The sequence below is a fragment of the Gekko japonicus genome, unplaced genomic scaffold, assembly GCF_001447785.1.
Source record: "Gekko japonicus isolate JY-2015 unplaced genomic scaffold, Gekko_japonicus_V1.1 scaffold2757, whole genome shotgun sequence".
NCBI classification, from domain to species: Eukaryota; Metazoa; Chordata; class Lepidosauria; order Squamata; family Gekkonidae; genus Gekko; species Gekko japonicus.
In genome coordinates this window covers 32,707-38,021 of record NW_015173758.1, presented here as the reverse complement: position 1 = coordinate 38,021, position 5,315 = coordinate 32,707, and positions in this window count along the sequence as shown.

The window sequence follows — 5,315 nt, the reverse complement described above, 5'->3', positions numbered from 1 at the left end:
ACGCAGGGAACCAAGGACAGGTTGTCCAGGCATCTTACCCAGCCACCACCACATCTCACCTGAGGGAGAAAATGTCAGGAAAAAGGGTTCATTTTCCCACCTGGGCAGCAATGGCCCCAGGAAAGGAAGCAACAAGGGAAGGTTCCCTGGCATGTTTGCCTAAGGCAGACCTGTCCTCTTTCTGAAAGGAAAACACCCACTGAAATGAGAAACAAGAGAGAAGAGTTGAATGCCATTATGGCAAAATGTGGAATTAAGGCAAAATGCTCCCCCTAGCCAGCTACAAGCAGAATGAGGCAGGACTGGAACTCTAACCCCGTCAACCTGTACAACAACAGAGCTTCAGAAAAAAGACACATAAAGGAGCATTTGGGCTGCCTGATGTTGAAATCAGCCCTATATGACTACACATCCCAATCTGTATACATACACCAGTCCTCCATAAGGCTTAAAAGTCCCTAACCTTATCTTGACATGATTCCAGTTAGAGCATTTATAGCATTTTCAGGAAGTTACATATTCCAGTTTATTACAGATGCTCTTCTCTAGCAAATTGTTTCTAAAGAGAATCTTCAAAAAAGAGGGGGGAGGAAAAAATTCTTGTAGTGCACTCGAAGCGAAGAAGAAGATGGGCAGTTACTGCCTTAAGATAACCAACTGATTTGGCAGTGACACTTATGAAGGACAGAATTCACTTCTTAGAAAGAATAATGGAGATTACTTGGACATCAGTGTTTTTGGATTATCACTGTCTGTGAGCAGAGATAACAGGGCAGAGAGGCTGTCCAAACTCTATTGAAGTTTTCGTATTGATTCCAGGGCCTAGAATGAGTCCTGTGACGATATGACTATTTATCAGAACACGGTGTACTTTACGCCAGAACAAGGGAGTTTGCAGATAAAGGAGCAACAGGTAAAATGAAGCTAAAAACAGAGGTTTAAGTGATTTTTTTTGCTTGCTTGCTTTTTGTGTGTGTATGAGATATAAAGAGAATGGGAATTATATTTCTTGAGGTTATATGGTCCCCTAATACCTTTAATATTGATTGGGCTCTCACGGTATGAGATGATAGAAGATGGCTTTTCCCCCTTCTAAACCCATTCCTCCTTGTAACCTGTATATAGGGGAAGGTTTCTATTCTTAAGTCATTTAGGATATTCCTCTTTGCTGATGTATAGGAATGATAACACAAACTACTGAGCTCATATTACAGTTGTATTAATGTAATTCATAGCACGCATATCCAGATGCCCTTTATATGAATTAGTTCAAAATGGCTATTTAGCTCATGTTTTCTATTTTTGATTCTGCCACTGTATAAGCAGCCTACCAAAAATAAACCTTTGGGCTCCAGTGTTCATACTGAAAGAGGTGAATTATATTTATATACTGTAGTGATCTGGCATGGTGCTGATGCAAGTGAGGAGTGGGCGCCTGTGGACCCCACAAAAGGCTATGCTGGGAATTATGGATAAAAAGCCACATGTGCAATGTGCTTTCAGTGTGGAGGGCAATCAGATGGTATTTCCCCTTATGTCTAAACAGCTAAACTGCTGGTAGAATTCAGCTCTTTGGATCTCAAATGATGCATGAGTTACGAAGGGCAGACACGTCTCTTGGATGGATAAATATATGTCTGAAGTGTTGGCATTCAGGTCATACCTGGCAATCTACCATTGAAGAAGGCAACAATGGAACTGCAGGTGTTAGTGGTGATAGTGGTAGCCGCACTGGAAAAGGTAGCTGTACTGATGTGGGGTAACTGAGATGTCTCAGCTGGATACAAAGGGAGGGGGCAGAGCGCCGAGGTCATGTCACTAGACATATTTGTCTCATTGTTATTTATTCAGATTTCTTTTCCACCTTTTGCTCCATTGTTTTGTAGTGTAACTGGTGAACAAAATAAGGAAGCTTCAGCACCTTTGGGGAAGGCTTGGTGCAGAGAACAAGCTTTAGAGAGATGTGCATGCAGATAGTAAACCCGAACTGAAAATGGCCCATTTGATAATGTAGCTATTCAAACTAATCTAACTAAAAAAAAAAGAAAGAAGAAGGATAGTCAGGCTCAGGAACATTCACATCTCTCCACCATTCTTGTGCCTGGCTGGTTCAGAGTTCACAGATGGAGGGTGACAACAGGTATGTAACTGATAGGGACATTTACAAATCTGAAAGAAACACTTTGGAAAGACAGCCCTAACACACTGATGATTTGGTGGTAGTGGTGGCGGCGGCTTTGGTTTGATTCTGTACAAGCAACAGCTTGCTTGCTGTTACATTTACTCTGGACCTGCACTTGTAGGCCTGCGTTTTTGGAGACTGGAGGAGGAATGGAGGCAGAGGCTACACTTGTCTCTTCTCCCATTTGCTCTCAAAAATGTGTGTGCAGTTACACCAGAGATCTCTGAATGATAAAGGAAAGGAGTCACCACCCATTGCCCAGTTTTGTTGGCCTTTATCTGTCCCACTCCAGCTCACCTCCACCACTCATGTGTGGCCCATGAAACACAATTTTGGGCAATTTATAGTCCAAAGAGTGACAGCTGAACGAACAGGGAATAGGATTCAGGTACACCCAGCCTGATTCTATTAATGCTCACTGGCAAGCCAAGGACAAGCCAAGAGAATTATGTATCCACTTGGCAGCTGACCATTGATCAGATTGGCCTGACCATCAGCTAAGGTTCTTTTTGACACAGTGCACTAAATTAGCATTCTTTCTAACAAAAGCACCTAGGTATATCAGCATTTCTACTTAATGAGGTTTTCCCCTCATACAAGACATCCCACACTCCCACGAAACCTCTAACATGTCCCCTCACTCTCCAAGACTGTTCTTGCTCTCCTTATTTGGAGAACTTCCCGGGGTCTGGGAACTCCCGCCATCATACCTCCGGCCAATTTGGAAGCTCATCTCTGAGCTCACGCGGATCTCTACTCCCCCTTCTCTTCAGGAAAATCAAACCCTGGGTATTTTATTGTTTTAAAATCGATGCAAAGAATTCCTTTGCAGACCAATTATCAGTTTAAGTCAGAGGTCATTTTGGGGGGATCGCAGTTCCCCCGGGTGAGGTCCGGGGGCGGGGCACATGACGAAGCCCCGCCCCCCGCTTCCGGCCGCCCCGCTTCTGGCCCTCATTCAGCCAGGAGGAGGCAGGAGAAGACGGAGGGTAAGTTGCTTCCTTCCTGCCTCTCCCAACCCCTGCCTGCCTGGGGCCAGGGAGGGCCTTCGCGGGGCTTCCTTGCACTCCCGCCGGCCTTGCAGGTCCACCGCCGGGCCCCTCATGGGGCTCGGCAGTGGAGCTGCAAGGCCGGTGGTGCCCAGGACCATTGGGGGCGGGGTGTGTGGCCTTATGACACACTTTCGGTGATGTCAGGGGGTGTGGCCTTATGACACACTTCTGGTGATGTTAGGGGGTGTGGCATATGCTAATGAGTTATGCTAATGAGTACCCCTAGCTCTTTTTCTATGAAACGACCCCTGGTTTAAGTTATCATATCTAATTCAAAGCTGCTGCTGCTTCTGCTGTGTGTGTGTGTGTGTCTGCAAATGCGTGGGAGGACTAGGTATCCAAAATCCAAAAGGTCTGGGTTTTGCTAGGGATCCTGTGAGCCTAGCAAAGCCCCAGTGTGGGGGCATAATAGCAGCCTATCTGTTCTAATTTTAAAACGATGGGGGCCCAGAGAGATTTTTTGTCTGGGGTCCTCTGATATCTCTCAGCAGACCTAGGCCAATAAAACTGGGCCCTTTTTTCAGGTGGGGAAGAATGGAAATTTAACCTGGTATTTCTAAAGATGAGCTTGTTTATCATGTATTTACATGCAACTGCCTTTTGCTAATTGGAAGGACAATAAAGAGCTTCTCTGATATGGAATACGGTCTGTATCCAATTTGTGTGCCTTAAGACAGTGGATCCGTTTCAGCACACACCTGATTCTAATAAAAATAACCTAACTAGGTGAATAAGGCACATATACAGGAACTCAATGGGTGTGTTAAAGCTATGCAGGGGTCTTGTTGTAGAAAAAGAGCTGCCGGAGCTCATTAGCATAACTCATTAGCATAACTTATTTGCATATGCCACGCCCCCTGACATCACCGGAAGTGACAGAAGGCCACACCCCCTGACATCACCGGAAGGGTGTCAGAAGGCCCGGCTACTTACCCTCCTGCTTCATCCTCATTCCCAAACGGAATGAGGATCGAAGCAGAGGGCGGGGTAAAGAAGGGGGCGGGGCTTCACCACGTGACAGCCCCGCCCCCTAGAGGTTCTCTTCCGGAGCTCCGTACCTGAGAGCTCCCCCCCGACTAGAGCCCTGAAGCTATGTATTGACATACTGTTTGTTCAGATCTTTCCATCTTGCTTTAGATCAGTAAAGCTGTCAAATCTTTTGATGCATTGCTTAAGTTCTGCTAACATTCTTTTTTTTTTTTGATTAAAGTTTTTATTGATTTTCAAGTTACATAACAACACAACGTCACAGGTGAATAACAAATGAACACAAAACCTATTAATTTACAGGCCTTATACAGCAAGAAAGTAATGTGCATGGCTGAAAAAAAATTTCTGTTTAAAAGAATGTCTGAGTTATCTTTCTCCATATTAAAAGTGGAGCAAATCTTTGAGATGATCATTTTGTGGAACAATGTTCTCTGTTGTCAGATATTGTACTACTGGGTACCAAATTGCCTGAAAGGTTTCTAAAGAGTTCTGAGTTTGTTGAAAAGTCGACTTGCCATATACGAAATGTTCCCAAAGTTTATTTTGCCAGTCTGCCAGTTTTGGGACGTTCTTGCTTTTCCATTTCTGGGCGATTGTTAGTCTTGCTATAGCTAGGAGCGTAGAGGTTAACATTTTTTGGGTCTTTCATTCACAGGACTCTGGGAGAGCGTCGAGCAAAACAGTTTCCGGAAGTACAGGTAAGTTAAGTCCAGTGATGAGGTTGATTTGCGACAAAATTTGTTGCCAGAGTGAGTGAATGTGTGGGCAGGTCCACCAGCAATGTATGAAATCTGCCGTTTGTCCACAGCCTTTCCAACAATACTTGGTATGTTGTGGATTTATTCTGTGTAGGCGTGCCGGAGTAAGGTAGCATCTGTGTAGTGTTTTGAATGAAGTTAGTTTAACGTTGAAAATTCTAGATGTTAAACTTGGTGATCCCAAAATTTCTGTCCATTGTTCCTGCTGACTTCTATTGTTGCAATCAATCTGCAATTGGTTCTGAGACTTCAAAGTTGGTTGCTTAATGGTTTTATTCAGAATTTTGTATATTTTTGAGATCAAGCCTTTAATGTCGTCAGTTTTATACGCAA